Consider the following 16,652-nt stretch of genomic DNA (forward strand, 5'->3'; position numbering starts at 1 on the left):
TTCCTGAAGCTCTGGCTTTAAAAGTGGTTTACTTACTCCCAGAAAAGAGAGCCTTCGAGGCCTTGTGGAGCTAGACAATGATGCAGGCTCAACACCTCTTGCCTTAGGTGGTATTGTGCTTTTGCCACTACAAATAGATGCAACACCACCACCACCACCACCATCGGGACCAGCTGGCTACCCCCGCCCACTTCCATGTCATCTTCCACCATACTTCCTCATTTTTGTGAAAATGTACCCAAAATACCACCAGCTATATGGTACTGTAAAAACAAGGTAGAAGGTGTATCTACTATTGGTGAGAATTTGGATCTCACTATAGATTTGAGGACGCTGTACTATTGTCTCAGGCTCAGGAGAGATTACACCTCAATGTAACAGGCTGAAATTGGATGGTGTATGACAAGGTGGAGGGTGTCTATAGGATTGGTGAGAATTTGAATCTCAATATAGATTTGAGGACGCTGAACTATTGTCTCAGGCTCAGGAGAGATCACACCTCAATGTAACAGGCTGAAATTGGATGGTGTATGACAAGGTGGAGGGTGTCTATAGGATAGGTGAGAATTTGGATCTCACTATAGATTTGAGGATGCTGAACAATTGTCTCAGGCCCAGGAGAGTTTACACCTCAATGTAACAGGCTGAAATTGGATGGTGTATGACAAGGTGGAGGGTGTCTATAGGATTGGTGAGAATTTGAATCTCACTATAGATTTGAGGACGCTGAAGTATTGTCTCAGGCCCAGGAGCGATTACACCTCAATGTAACAGGCTGAAATTGGATGGTGTATGACAAGGTGGAGGGTGTTTATAGGATTGTTGAGAATTTGAATCTCACTATAGATTTGAGGATGCTGAACTATTGTCTCAGGCCCAGGAGAGATTACACCTCAATGTAAGGCTGGTTTCACATTTGCGTTTTTTTGCTCTGTAAAAAAACGCATATGTGCACATGCGTTTTTCCCTATATTTAACATGGGTGCGCATACGTGCGCATTGGCATGCGCACGTATGCGTTTTTCGTGCTCTGCGTTTTTTTGAGTGTGCGTTTTTTTTTTCAAGACACTACATGTTGCATTTTTTGGTCCGGCCAACCGCTTTAAAAAAACACATGCGCACGTATGTGCACGTTTTGCGCAAAAAATGACCATTATGGTGTATGGGTGCGCATACATGCGCATTGCCATGCGCATGTATGCATTTTTTTGCGCATGCATTTTTTTTTGGTGTCCACTGGTTAGACATGTTATAAAATTCCCAACCCCCAAAAAAACCATGTCTATATAAAGGCGGTGTCTGTTAACACTGTACCACAACTATAGTAACAGACTGGAGAGCAGAAATTCAGCTGTGAACCAATCTTCAATCCCAGCTTTAGTGTCAAGAATGTGAGTATTATTACATCTAATAATGTATGCCTGTCCTTTTAAATTGTATATGTACTAATGTGTTTTATTAATTTTACATGCAGTATGTCTTCGGAATCAGAATATTCCCCATCACGGCAGGAACTGGCGCAAGCTGACCGTGAGGTGATTATTTTCGTGCGTTTGGTAAGTATATCTGCTGCTTCTCCAAATCTCTTACGTTTTTTTTTTTTTCTTTTTCAGACATCGTCATCTTCTGCGGACGTGACTAGTGAGGGCGAACAGCAGGAGCAGCCAAGCTAAGTCCCGGTGGTGATACGGGATGTAAGTATGAAATGATTTGTAATGTCCTTTATTTTTGGTCTTCTATATTTCCTCTTTTCTGTATCTTTTTTGTAACTTTTTATTCTCTCAGAATTCGAATATTCTAATGAATATGTTTTGTCTAGGTTCCACAACGGGATGAAGACGTAAACCTGGATAATGAGCAGATTATCCGCCTGGTCCAGGAGCGTGGCCCGTTGTGGGACAGCCGTGACCGGCTGTACAAGGACAATGTGGCGACCCGGCGGCTATGGAATGAGGTGGCCGCAGCGTTGATGGATGGCTGGGACAGCGCCACTGCATCCTCCAAAAAGGCGTTTAGTAAGTATTTCCCTGCTCTGTTATGCCACAGTGACTATTGTTCTTGATGGCACTGTTGGGTTTCGTGCTAGATATATTCTAGCAGGAAACCCAACAGTGTCATCTGGCTCAACAGTGACTGCTTTGGGTATTGTATTGCTGTATTGTGCCGCTATGACTATTGTCCTTGATGGCACTGTTGGGTTTGGTGAAAGCATATGTCGTGCATCAAACACAATTGTTCATGTTGTTGGTTTGTTTTTCCAACAGTGGACAAACTCGGAACACATTGGCACTCGATCAAGGATCGCTTCAACAGTGATGTTCGTGCTGAGGGCCATGTTCGCAGTGGATCTGCGTCAAGGACAAGAACAAGATACCGTCACTATCACGCGTTGCAGTTCCTAAGACCGGTCCTTGCCACCAGATCGTAAGAATTATAATTTTTGGGGTTTTATTTTTATTAATCTGTGTTTTTCTAATCCGCAGCTGATGCTTCTTGTAAGGGCATGATAGTAATGATTTTTCTTTCTTCCACAGCACCTGGAGCAGCACCCTGCCCTGGAGTGGTCCTTCATCAGACGTCCTCTGACCCGTCCCAGCCATCAGACAGCCAGGAAGCACCTTGCAGGTCAGCCACACAGACAGCTGTTGACCAGGAAGCTGGTCCATCAGGTGTTCCCCTGTCCCAGGTCTCTGCCACTGGTTATGCGGGCTCTATCCGCCAGCGGCAGAGGGCCTTGGACAGGAATGTCTTGCCCGAGTTTATGCACTTGAGCGAGGCCTTAATGCCAGCCTCAAGTCGCTGTCCGACAGAGTGGAAAGCGGTTTTTCACTCATGGAACGTGGTTTTAACCACATGGACCACCGCTTCCTTTCTGTCGAACAGCGCCTTGACTGTCTGGAGGCCGACCTCAACAGACCAGCGCACCATTTTTTTAGTAAGATTGAAAAGGGCATGGCGGAACACCTTAGTCCTGAGCAACAGCTGAATGTGCTGCAGGCCTGCAACAATGCTTTCTTGCAGGCTATGCAGCATAATCGGTATGGGCAGCAGTCAGTGGTGTCATTTCCACCTGTGCAACCATTGACTCGCTTCACCTCACTACCGACTTGTGCTGCATACCACTGCACGGACACCTCTATTCAAAGCCAGGACACCCACCATTACACCACAAGTCTGAGTGCAGCTGGTCACTTCACCAACACCACCATGGAAAGCGCTGCTCCTGTCTGGAGCACCACCGCCACACCCATGCATGCTTGGAGCACAGCCACCACTCTGCAAACGTGGAACAGCCCTGCCGCTACAACAACATGTAGTAGCCCTGCCACCACCACTCCGCAAACCTGGACCATCACTGCCACCACCAGTCTTCCTGCAAGGACGAGCACTGCCACCGCCACCACAGAGCATCAGCAGCAGCAACAGCATCAGCAGCAGCCACAGCAGCAGCAACCGCAGCAGCAGCCACAGCAGCAGCAGCCACAGCAGCAGACGGGGGACCCACATTCAATATATGCCACAAGTTCAAGGCGCCATCAATCAAGGTGGGCATTGGGCCCAAGTAGGTCCAGGCAGACAAGCATGCGTAGACAAGCACTTCGGACCAGTGTACCTGAACCTCTTTCATCTCCTCAAACTGTTTCTACTTCAAGTCCCATAACTGGACTAGAACACCTTCTTCAACTGTAAGTTCTGCATCTTCCCTGCACACCCCCAACTTGCAACCATCTGCCCCCAAACGCAGAAAAAAATAAAGTTTTCTTTAATTTTTCTGGTTCAAAATAAATTTAAATTTCTGGTTCACCATAAGTTTGATTAATGTTTTTGGCGCCGCTCACACACACTGCGCCGTACACACAATGCGACTTAAACTTTGCAAGGTGTCATAAAAAATGTTTGGAGGATTGGCTGTTTTTACCATCCTCATTTCACTTATTGTGATTCTAGACAAGGGGGATTATTGATATACCTTGTAATTAACAACATACTCTTGTGTGTTGAATCCACTGATGGGTAAAAAACACGTCATATGTTAAATACGAAGGCCGAGTATAGTCATATGTTAAATACTAAGGCCTAGTATAATTGTTAAAAACCAAGGCCTTTTACCGACAAGGATCTGGTTTCCGGAAACACAAACTGGTGAATCTCGGGCCAAAAAAAAGGTGAGTTTCTTGCTAAACACTACCACAATGTTAGTTAATGGGAAATAAAAGTTGGAATTGAGCTGATTACATTCATCCACTCAATGCAGACTTTTATTCCCCATTAACTTGCATTCGGGTTGGGTTTTGAACGAATCGCCTACTTTTTTTACACTAGTTGGACAAGTTTAATTTGAAACAAATTTGGTTTCCTAAAACCCGATCCTACCAAAGTCGCTCAAATGTCATAATCATAACTATTTATCAATCATGGCCTGGTTATATTGATCAATAATGGCCTGGTTAATACACATATCATATTTAACCTGCAGCTTTGCTTACGTACCAATATATTTCACGCAGACTAGCGATGCTGCATTTTAACTCATATGTGTATTTACCTGTCCAGGTGTGAGAACATCATGAATTCACAGGTATACATGGGAATTTTTTTATTTTATTGGAGTGTAAAAAACATAGTGCACTCGGTACTGGTATCAAATCAGGTTTTTTATTAACATACACAAACGAAAACATTTACACCATTTCATCTTGCCAGTGCACCCGTCCTACATCAGAGATAAAGTAGGCCGCAAATTGGTCCCTCTTTTGGCCAACTTCAACGGATGACCTGAGAGGGTGCTGAGTGAATTCAGGCAATGGGTTAGGAGCAGCATCATCGAGTTCAAAGGTCGGGTGCTCTTTAGCCATCACAAAATTATGTAGAACCACACAGGCCTTCACCACCTCATCGACTGTTTCAAGTTTAAGATTAATGGTTGTGCCGAGAATTCGCCATCTGGAGACAAGAATCCCAAAAGCACACTCGACAGTTCTTCTGGCCCTGGTCAACCTGTAATTAAATTTTTTTTGGTGTGGTCCAAGTCACAGCTGGAGTAGGGTTTCAGTAGGTTTGAGCACATTTGAAAAGCCTCATCCCCAACCATTACAAAGGACAGTGGCGGAGCTTCGGTGTGGGGAAGAGGCCGTGGCATAGGGAAATTAAATTGGTTGCCATACAACCTCAGGCCCATGTCTGAGTTTTTAAAAGCCTGTGAGTCATTACCACGGCCAAATGCTCCAATGTCCACTGCTACTAACATACATCCGGCATCCGCAATGGCCATGAGTACTATTGAAAAGTACTTTTTGTAATTATAGTACTCAGATCCAGTCCTTTTGAGTTTGATGATCCGTATGTGTTTACCATCAACAGCTCCCAAACAGTTGGGGAAATTGCAGACTGTCCAGAATTTGTCACCAATTTCACCAATTTCCATCCACTTTTCAGCGGTGGGCAGGGGCATAAATTCTGGACAAAGAACATTCCAGAGAGCCCGGCAGGTGTCCGCAACAATTCCAGACAAAGTAGAGATTCCAAAACGGTACTGGAAGTGGAGTGAAGATAGGGTTTCTCCAGTCGCTAGGAGTCTGCGAAACAGAGAAAGAATTAAAATTAATATTTCTGTATATGGTTTTGTAAAACTATAAAATAAAATATTTTAGTACATTCACGAAAAATAATTAGCCCAGGTTTTGAATAATGCATGTAAAACAAAAAACCATCAGACCCCACCCCTTGGTTTATAAAAATATTACGTACCGTATTGTCACCAGTAGCCGTTCCTCAGGAGGAATCGAACGACGGAGCTGTGTGTCCTGTCTCCAGATGGATTCTTGGACACGAGCAAGCAAATCCCTGAAGCTTTCTTGGGATATCCGGATATAATCTGTAAATTTCTCTGGGTTTGCCTGTAGCTCACTGTAGAGGGTGTGCTATGCCCCACTGCTCTCCCGGAGTTCAACAATCGGATGTATCCACATACTCCGCCGCTGCCGTCTTCGCTGCCTCTCTCTCTTCCTTTGTTCATGGCAAGCAACTGCATAAGCCTGAGCCATCGCGATGTCCAAATCCAAGTTGAAGTGAAAACTCTTCCAGAGCAAGATCCATGTTGACACGAGAAAAATCAAGCAAATGTGAAGAGAACTGTAGACAGGGTCTATATATTAACATACCACACCGCCACTGATGTCCCATTGGTCGTCTGTGTTGCCAGATTGATTTGAGGGTTTTTTTGGGTATGGACAAACAATGTTGAAAAAAATGCAAACGCACTAAAAACGCATACAAACGCATAAAAACGCTGCGTTTTTTTCATGCATGCGCTTAAAAATGCTTGAAAAAAACGCAGCGTTTGTATGTGTTTTTTCCATGAGTTTTTTTGCGCAAAAAACGCGCAGCAAAAAAACGCAAGTGTGAAAGTAGTCTAACAGGCTGAAATTGGATGGTGTATGACAAGGTGGAGGGTGTCTATAGGATTGGTGAGAATTTGGATCTCACTAGAGATTTGAGGACGCTGACAATGATGCTCTCAGTCCAAGTATGGACGCAGGCAGCCTAATAAGCAGGACTGCTGCACACACAAAAGGGTGGAAAAATGAACGCTTGGTAACTGTGCTGAAAAGAGGAAAAAAAGTATTTTAGCTTTTAAAAAAGCAGTTTGCACAGCAGTGTGCAAACAGCAATGCAGCTATCAGAGAGCCTTATAAGGCAGCCTAATAACCAACAGAGCTGATGCACAAAAATATAGCCTCCCCTGTCACTGCACACAAACTGTTGTGTTGTACAGTGGAAATCGCTACCAGCAGAAGCAGTTTTTTTGTTCTTCTTCCCTGCCTAACACTCTCCCTACATAATCATCATCATCAGCAGCTCTCCCTTATTCATAATCAGCAGATGCAAACTCTCCCTAATGCTAAGATCGGCAGAAGTAAGATGGCGGTCGGTGTGCACGCCCTTTTATAGCCCCTGTGACGCCACACAAAGCCAGCCAATCACTTGCATGCCCTTCTAAAAGATGATGGTGACCGATGCCTATGTCATCGCGTTGCCCACAGTATGTGTCCTCCATCATTGGCTGAAAAAGGGCGCTGGAAGCATCTTTTGAAATGTGACTTTGGCGCTCTGGTCGCCGACCTCGTGGCCGACCTCACGCTATGGTCGGGTTTCGTTTCATGAAACCCGACTTCAGCGAAAGTTGCCGACTTTTGAATATGACCTACCCGTTTCGCTCAACTCTAGTCAAGAGTGTAAATCCATTTGGACTCAGCTCTTGACATAGCTTTGATGAAGTCACCATCTCTAGGATTCTGATGCACCTTCTGAATACTGGTACATAAAATATGCAAGCCTGCACCCGTGTCAGGGGCACACATGGTTTTCCAAATGACTAGATCATATAACACATTGAAAAAAAAAAAAATTTAAAAAAGGCAGTGAAATGTTATACGTCACAGAATCATCAGCTGCCCGTATACTCTTTATGCCTCATCCCCTCTACGGTCACAGCCATTACATAGTATAAGATTATCTCGGCTCAATAACATAATTTTTTAACACATCCAATTGTGGAAGTTATTATTATTATTCCAAGGTCTATTGATTGAAATGTGCTATGTAAAACCCCTTTAGTTCTTGGGCAGTAAAGGGTCCCTCCGCGCAGCAGTCCTAACTGGCCAGAGGCAGCACCCGCTTGGGCAGGGGCGAATAAGTGAACCTGTTTAATGGCTGTGTCGTTGGACCATTGTGCTCTTTATTGTCACCTGCAGTGGCCGTTGTTTGTAGCCTCTTGTGGCATCTGCCCTTGTACTTGGACAACCACATGTTGAGAGAATAGGAAGACCGTATACTCTCCTCCCACACCAGTGCCGTTCCTGCAGTGTTGGTGTCAGGTCTCTCGGTGCTCCCGTGACAATATGTCACCTGAAAGCTGCAGCCAACTCTGGGGGTGATCGTCTGTTCTGATGAAATAGTGACGGTAGCAGCCGGTGACATAAAGGCCATGTAAGCACCAGTGAGTATAAGCTTTTCACATTTATTACGGTGGACTCGGCATTTAGGAACGGGTTTTCTAAGTAGAACTGTTATGTATATTATCGAGGCTCCAACCAAAATGAAAATGTACACCGTATCCACATGTGTCAGCACATTTAGCCTTTTACTCTGAATTCCGTTATTTCTCCTGTGATCTCATCAGTGGCCGTTCATTCAAAGCCACGAAGTGTGTGTGTGCAGCCTGATATCTCGCGGAGCAGCCTGGCCTCGTGTGGGTTCTCCTCCCTCTTATCTCTGGCACGCAGTATTGGCGCCCTCCCTTTTTTCATGCCCCTATTTCTTTATATCGAATCCAGGAAATGTAGTTTCTGATCTCGAGCCTTTCCTAGTGTGACTGGTTTCATTGTACCCTTATTGCCATTCACATCAGTCCGCCAGTATACAAAAAAGGAGCGTAGGTGTGAGTGGTGCAGAGGTAGTGGCTGCAGCCAGACACACTTACTAAGGAAGCCCCCCTCTGCCACGTAACAATTCACCTTTTTTATTCATGATACATGGTAGAGCAGCAGACCCCATTTTACACAAGAATATCTCCGCTTAATTACCAAATAATGGCATGTAATAATGGCAGATCTGTTACATGCAGTTTTTCAAGTTGCAGGGCAATGACCGGAATCTCCCCAGTTGTCCTTTCATGACCATATTCACCAGCATTGGCTGCGATCTTATGACTTTGTGACTGTTCCCTGTTCTCTGTGTAATTATACATCTATGGCTACTCTGTAGCAGTTGGTCATCTGAATAGAAAAAAAATCTGTTCCAACTTGCATTTCAAAATCCGAACGTATGGCCACCCCATTGCAGCGTCCTCAGTACTGCTCCGTAGAGAAGCTGTCAGCATGTTTCCCATTTCTGACTGAACCGCTCCCATCACTGTAATTCGTTACCCCAGTGTCATTTCTTACTGCCCAAAACCTGGTATACATGTGCAAACTAGCTTTATTTACATGAGGCTCCATAGGGAAGTGACAGCTGACCCGTCCAGTGGCTTCTTCCAGACTGACCTCAGCACCTCCTTGAGCACCCTTGCCTCGCTATATGGATGGCGTCCCCTATGTTAAGCTCAAAATCCTGTCCATGCTCTGTTCAACAGAAGCCCGGTGCGCTCGCATTTCACCATTCATTAATGGCCGGGATAAAGAATGTAGCAGCATAGTATGAGTGCAGAGAGTGAGATCTCACTCTTTTCCGGCGATAGGAGCCATGGAGGTTTTTGAGATCTCACTCTGAGGCTGTGTTCACACACAGCGGTTTTTTTTTGCGTTTTTCCCGCGGATTTACCAAAAAATCCGCGCAAACATTTAAAAGAAGCTTCCTGTTCGTTTTAATGCATTTTGCACTTTTTGTGCATATTGATGCGTTTTTTACCGCAAAAAAAAGCTTTGCGGTAAAAAACGCAGCATGCTCATTAATTTCGCGGTAAATTCCGCATTTCTGGCTATTTTCTGAGTGTCTGGGGACGCACGGTAAAAACGCATGAAAAAAACCGCACGTTTTCTGGGAAAGAGTCCTGTTTTTATGCAGAAATTTTCTGCATACGTGTGCACATAGCCTGAATGGCGGGATCCCACAACCTGGAAATTTGGGCCTGCCTTTAGTAGATCAGGTTCTTTCGGGGACACTTGGCACTTTTGACGGAAACGTTTAGTAAAATTGCTAATTTTGACCTGCATGCTCTAATTCTCCCCCAGATTGGTGATAGGTATCCTTTAAGCATTGGGTAGCCAACCTTATGTGAAAAGGAAATAATAAGCATTGACGCACATTCACATAGACGTTTTCTTGGACCAGAGAAAATAATGGATCACAAACAAGGTTGGACACTTATAAAAGCCCCACTTAGTGCACCATACAGTATAATGGCCCCACATTCTGCACCATGTAGTGTAAGAGCCCCACATAGTGCCCCATACAATATACCGGTAATGGCCTCGCATAGACCTCCATGCAGTTTAATAGCCCCACATAGTGCACCATGCATTATAATGGCCTTCACATAGTGCACTGTACAGTATAATGACCCCCCACATTGTGCTCCATACAGTATAATGGCCCCTCATAGTGCTCCACAGTGTAATGGCTCCATAATGTGCTTCATACAGTATAATGGCACCAAATAGTGCTCAATACAATATTCAGTATAATGGACTCGCATAGTGCACCGTACAGTATAATGGACTTGCATAGTGCACCGTACAGTATAATGGACTCGCATAGTGCACCGTACAGTATATTGGACTTGCATAGTGCACCGTACAGTATAATGGACTTGCATAGTGCACCGTACAGTATAATGGACTTGCATAGTGCACCGTACAGTATAATGGACTTGCATCGTGCACCGTACAGTACATTGGACCCGCATAGTGCACCGTACAGTATAATGGACTTGCATCGTGCACCGTACAGTATAATGGACTTGCATAGTGCACCGTACAGTATAATGGAGCCGCACAGTGCACCGTACAGTATAATGGAGCCGCATAGTGCACCGTACAGTATAATGGAGCCGCATAGTGCACCGTACAGTATAATGGAGCCGCATAGTGCACCGTACAGTATAATGGAGCTGCATTGTGCTCCATACTGAAACAGACTAAGAAACCTTTTTAAATGCTTAGGAAGCCTTTGTGTTTTCTGTTAAATTAAAAAAAAAAAAAAAAAAGTTTCATGACTTGTCCTGATCTTAAATCTGACAAATGATGACCTATATCTATACTGGATACAGTGAAAGCTTTTTTTTTTTATTCAAAATGTTATTGTTTTATAAAACACATATTTCAACAGGTTCAAACGCAACATGTTGCATTCGGTGCAGGTCGCCGCACCGTCAAAACGATGCATCCGCTTACATTGGCACGGCCTGCATACCTAATGCTAAAGATACGGAATGCAGGCTGCATGCCGACGGAGGCGGAGCTGACCGGAGAAGGTGGAGCTTCACGGAGGAAGTCCGCAGCTCCTCCATACACAGAGGGGGAATGATGGGAGAGAGATAGTGACGCCTCCTCTCTCATCATTGCTTTCAACTGTATCAGCCCCCCCCTGGTAGCTACATTTTTGCATATGGGTTTATGGAAACAGCCATCATTCACTTGATGGTGTGGTAATGGCGGCTCAACGACTCCTACAATGGATCAATATCAGCCCCTTCTGTTGAACGCAATTGGGGCTATACCTATTAATGTACACTGATTGTCCCACTATTAGAGTACATTTATCTAGCTGCTCTAGACTGATGATGCTACTGTGTAGCTGGGACAGGTTGTTAGCTTCTTGTTGAGATTGGTAAGGAAATGATTGAGAATTTTGGAATGTGTGCGAGGAGTGGGATAGGCATCTCAAGTATCCCAGGGCTGCGCCTTGTAAACCTCTTCAAAGGGACAGATGCTTCTTGCTTTCCTACGCAGTCCTTCTATAACAATAGCACTGGACCTTTTCTCTATTTTGTCAGCATTAAAAATCACTTTCAAATCAAATTTTTCAAATCGGCAAACCTATGAAAAGAATTAAATTTTCTTGGAGTTAGATTATTTGTTTGCCTGGACATATATTTTTTCATACCTATGTTATGTGTGTACCTCCACAAGAACTACTGAGTTAAATGCCCCAAATACTTAAATAATTAACTCCATTAATTAAGCCAACACCCTCCATTATAACTATAACAGGAGACTTTATTAATTACAAAAATGGTACATACATATAAAAGACATAATAAGTTAAGCTAGACAAGTGAATATGGTGACAATAGACACCAGAAAAACTGAGCACGCAATAGATGTCAGTCACCTACATGAGGGGACATAGTATGGGGCAAAGTATCGAAGTGTCAACTAATCCTGGGGTTTACTACCCAAATAATGACAGGGACTCCTCATATAAAGTCCTAATAAGTACAGGGGGTAAACCAAGAGACAATGTCAGACCCCAGCAACAGTCTCCACCATGTAATGCTTACCCATGTGGGAGGCAAAAATTGAGACCACTTTCAAATGTTCAGTTTGCCTGATTTTTCTCTTGATAGGTATATTTCTTAGTAAAAATGTAAATTGTTCGTTTAGTCTGACAACATGTCTCTGAATTTCCAAGCAATAAATTTTGTTTTGTTTTTTTTCTGAAAAGGAGAAATGGTCAAAATTAAAAAACCCCAGTGCTTTCAGACCTCAAATAATGCAAAGAAAACAAGTTCATAATCATTTAGCAACAACAATACTAACTCAGGAAGAGTTCAGAAATCAATATTTTGTGGACTAACCATGATTTTTAATCGCAGCTTTCATGCATCTTGGCAGGCTTGCCACCAGTCTTTCAGAATGCTTCTGGTGCAAAATTGTCCACCATCCTCCTGATGACATCCCAGAGGTTTTCAATGGGGTTCAGGTCTGGGGATTCGGTTGCCCATGACAGGGATTTGATGTGGTGGTCCTTCATCCACATATGTATGTGTGTGTGTATATATGTGTGTGTGTGTATGTATATATATGTGTATATATATATATATATATATATATATAATCACAGTACAGACCAAAAGTTTGGACACACCTTCCCGTTCAAAGAGTTTTCTTCATTTTCATGACTATGAAAACTGTAGATTCACTCTGAAGGCATCAAAGCTGTGAATTAACACATGTGGAATTATAATTATTGTATACTGTATTTTGTTTATATAGATATATTATAAGTTCTTTTCACTGGACAAACCCTTTAAGTTATAACCATTCTTCAGGATAATTGATGCTGACACCTGCACTTATTTGACAGAATGAGTAATTTTTTCTCCCATTAAATGCAGTGGCCTGGCCCATGCGCGACCCCCCACTCCATTTGTCTCCTAGGGTGCTGCCAAGCACTGTGCTCAGCTCTAACTGGCAGCACAGATAATGAATGGAGCGGCAGATGGGAATGGGCGCTGCCACTGCATTTATCTTTGGCAGACTGAGGAACTTTAATCAGTCTATGCAGGTTCCAGTCAGCCCTTACCAATCAGTATCCTGTCACCTATTCACTTATTTGCACTAGGTGACCCCCCTTTAAAATGAAGCCCGTAATAAACAATATGAACATATGTAATTTTTGTACAGGCTGTGATTAATGTATGATTGCTTGCCATCAGCCCGTTGATCTCAAGCCTCCTGCTTCGTACACCACATGGCTGCAGTGAGAAGTTGCTCCTCCGTCCGTCCTACATGGCTGGTGGTGCCTTGCCCAGCGAGTTTGCTACACAGGCCCTTTCCTAATTTAATATGTGTATTATCTCTAGACATAATATCCAGATGGCCGCCTCCTACTCCAGTAGTGGTTCCTCATCAGTAGTCCGTCCTTTTCCTTGCCAGATAAAGCTGCTTTTGCGCAGAGATCTGTTTATAGCAGTAATGTCTTTTCAGAATGAATGGCGTTCCATTGGTAATGTGGCTGTAGTGACCAGCTTAATGTCTGGTGATGGAGGGTATGTGGTCATCCCCCTAATTATATGACTAGTTTCCGCGCAGTATTGGGAGTAACGGAGCAGCGATAGCCTGGATGTCGCCATATCTCTCAATGCCAGGATGAGGACAGTGATGTTACACAGTATTACACTACACCACTTCCTTTCCTGGTAACTGGGGGATAATTCTGTGACTAATCACTAATGTGGAAAACAATTTACGCAGTGTATTTGTAATGAATTACTTTGTTGTAAGTGGGTAGAAAAATAGATATTAGATAGTAGATATTGTGATGTATTCCGAACTAATATGACCATGCAACAAATGATAAAGTGTGATAAAAGGTAAGAACTAGGTACTATTCTATACAACGAGGTACACTGACACATAACCAGGGCTGTGGAGTCAGTAAGCCAAACCTCTAACTCCTCCATTTCCATGACTCCGACTCCCTCATACATTCTTCATGTTTAAGTGATAAATTTACTGTAGTAAAATGGCAACATTAGGTTTTTAATCATTATTATGATACAATAATCAAGCCATTTAGAACCTAAAATATATTTATTGGAATTCAACTTTAGAACAAAAAACTTTTGCATATTTAAAATTTATTATGCACTATGCAGTAGATGGGGGGAAAAAAACGTTTTCAACAAAAACGTACTGAATAACATTTGTGCGGTCTATGAATTTGTTCTGAGAAATGTATCGCCTCCATCAGATCCTCCTTCATAGATGACCTCAAATCTGACCTAATTATTTTAACCACATGCAACATCTCTAACCATTTCAGGATATAAAGGCATTTCCTCGTGCACAGTCAGTTTTGATGACCGATTGAACTCTTCTACTTCGAGAGCAAGTGAAAAATGATGCTGAGATATGGTCAAACTATTTTTTATTGGAATTGGATCTTTTTTTCCTGCGGCAACGCTTTGCCTGGTCCATGTCTTCCAAATACTTTCAAAATCAAACTTCTCATCTGATGAGGATGAAGAAACGGCAGCAGCAGCACTGGTCGGTCCCGAGTCCTCTTGCGCCTGGCAGTCCTCTTGTAGGCCACTCATCCTAACTGCTACCTCAGTCAGAGCTGCTTTTCCTTTAGTAAGCTGTTGATCATCAAGCAGTATACGATGACTTGGGTCCACATAAACAGCTGCCAGACAAATTTTATTTTCCAATAGCTGTGTCTCTCTCCGTTTCATTGAAGCAGCAATGCCATCTACGATTAAACCTCCTCTTTGGGACAGGCAAAACAAGAAGTTCTTCCACTACTTTTTTTTTTTTTTTTTTTTTTTAATAACTGGATATTTATTGATTTTTCAATAGAAATTTACACAATGAGATCACACCAGGATACAATGCATGTAAACATTCAATGCAAATCCGTTAATAAACATAATGGAGACAAATATAATTGACAATGTAAAACACGAGGGAGGGATGGCAAAAAGATCCAAGGGAAAGATGGCACATTTTACTGAGTAAATATCGATATTAAGCCTTCTGAGCCCAGTATACATCCCACAGATTCCACGTTACTTCAAAACTTTCAGGTTATGTGCACACGTGCGGAATTGCCGCGGAAATTTCCGCAACTCCCTGCCGCTAATTCCCGCAAAAAAACTAGCATTTTGCAAGCGATCTGTAGCATCGCTTGGAAAATTGACAGGTTGGTCACACTCGTCAAACATAGTGTTTGACAAGTGTGACCAACTTTTTACTGTCGAGGCTGACTATGCAACATCAGTAGTAAAAGATATAATGTTAAAAATAATAAAAAAATTGTGATATTCTCACCTTCCGGCGTCCCCCGCAGCGTTCCTAGGCCTCAGCGATGCTCCCAGCAAGTCCCGTTCCCAGCGATGCCTTGCGACAATGACCCCATATGACGTAGCATCTCACGAGACCGCTACGTCATCAGAGGTCATTGTCACGAGGCATCACTGGGAACGGAAGTTGGCGGGAGCATCGCTGAGGCCTGGGAATGCTGCAGGGGACGCCGGAAGGTGAGAATATCACGACTTTGTATTTTAATTCTTTTTTTTCACAAGGATATGGTACCCAGGGCCTGGAGGAGAGTCTCCTCTCCTCCAGGCCCTGGGTACCATCCGCACATTTTCCGCTTACTTTGCGCATGGTGGGCATAGTCACATGTGGAAAGTAAGCAGAACAATGTATTCCTATGTGTGCAGAATCCCTGCGATTCCGCAAAATTAACGGACATGCTGCGTATTTTTCTGCGATGCGATTCCGCTGCGGAAAAATACACAGCATTAGCACAGCATGTGTGGAATGCCATTGACTACAATGGGTTGCGGATCTTTTGCGTTTACGCAGTGCTTTTGCTGTGAAAAAACGCGGCAAAAACGCTAAAAATCCACAACGTGTGCACACAGCCGCAAACGTATTATTTATTAAAGCTGTGAGGTGCTCCATACTTTATATATCCTGTATCCGGAAATGCAACTCGTTGAGTGACGGAGAATAAGCCAGCTTCCATTTCCTTGCTATTAAACATCTCGCAACTGTGGTCAGATGTAAAAGAATCCGCTGAATCCTATTTCCAATTTGGAATGGGGGGATATTGAGCAAGTAGAATTTAGGGTCTAATGGAATATGGAATAAAAATGCCAGGAGTTAAATGCTCAGCTTGTAACTTTAGTCACTGTAAATGGGTGATGAACCAATTCCTTCAATTCAGCCACCTGTGTCCATTGACCTTCATGTAGTGCTACATGAGGGTTGGCCATATCTACAATGAAGGGTTTCAGCTTAAGAAATCGCTCAGTCATTAAATAGGTGCTGCCCCACCGAGAGGCATGAACCACAATTGCCCCTTTTCCAGCATGTCTCTTCAAGATGGAATCAATTTGGGGGGGTTCTGGCAGCAATAGCTAATTTCCTCACTTTGCTAATCAGAGTTCCAGCATGTCCCTCTTGCAGACTATCTCTTATTGCCAGCTGCAGCATGTGCACAACACAGCGCATATGATGAATAGGAAAGGTGTGAAGCAGCTTCAACAAGATTATCTAATTGTAAAGAATCATTTGCTGTTCTGTAGTAATATCTGTCTGTTCCTCTGTTATGGGAACAGGACTGTTGCCTTCCATCTCCAACATACTGAATGTGAAATGTTCTTCTAGCCGCTGTTCACCTTCATTACTCTCATTCAT

This window comes from Dendrobates tinctorius, unplaced genomic scaffold (genome assembly GCF_039654945.1).
Source record: "Dendrobates tinctorius isolate UK_male_01 unplaced genomic scaffold, ASM3965494v1 ptg000230l, whole genome shotgun sequence".
In the NCBI taxonomy this organism is placed as follows: domain Eukaryota; kingdom Metazoa; phylum Chordata; class Amphibia; order Anura; family Dendrobatidae; genus Dendrobates; species Dendrobates tinctorius.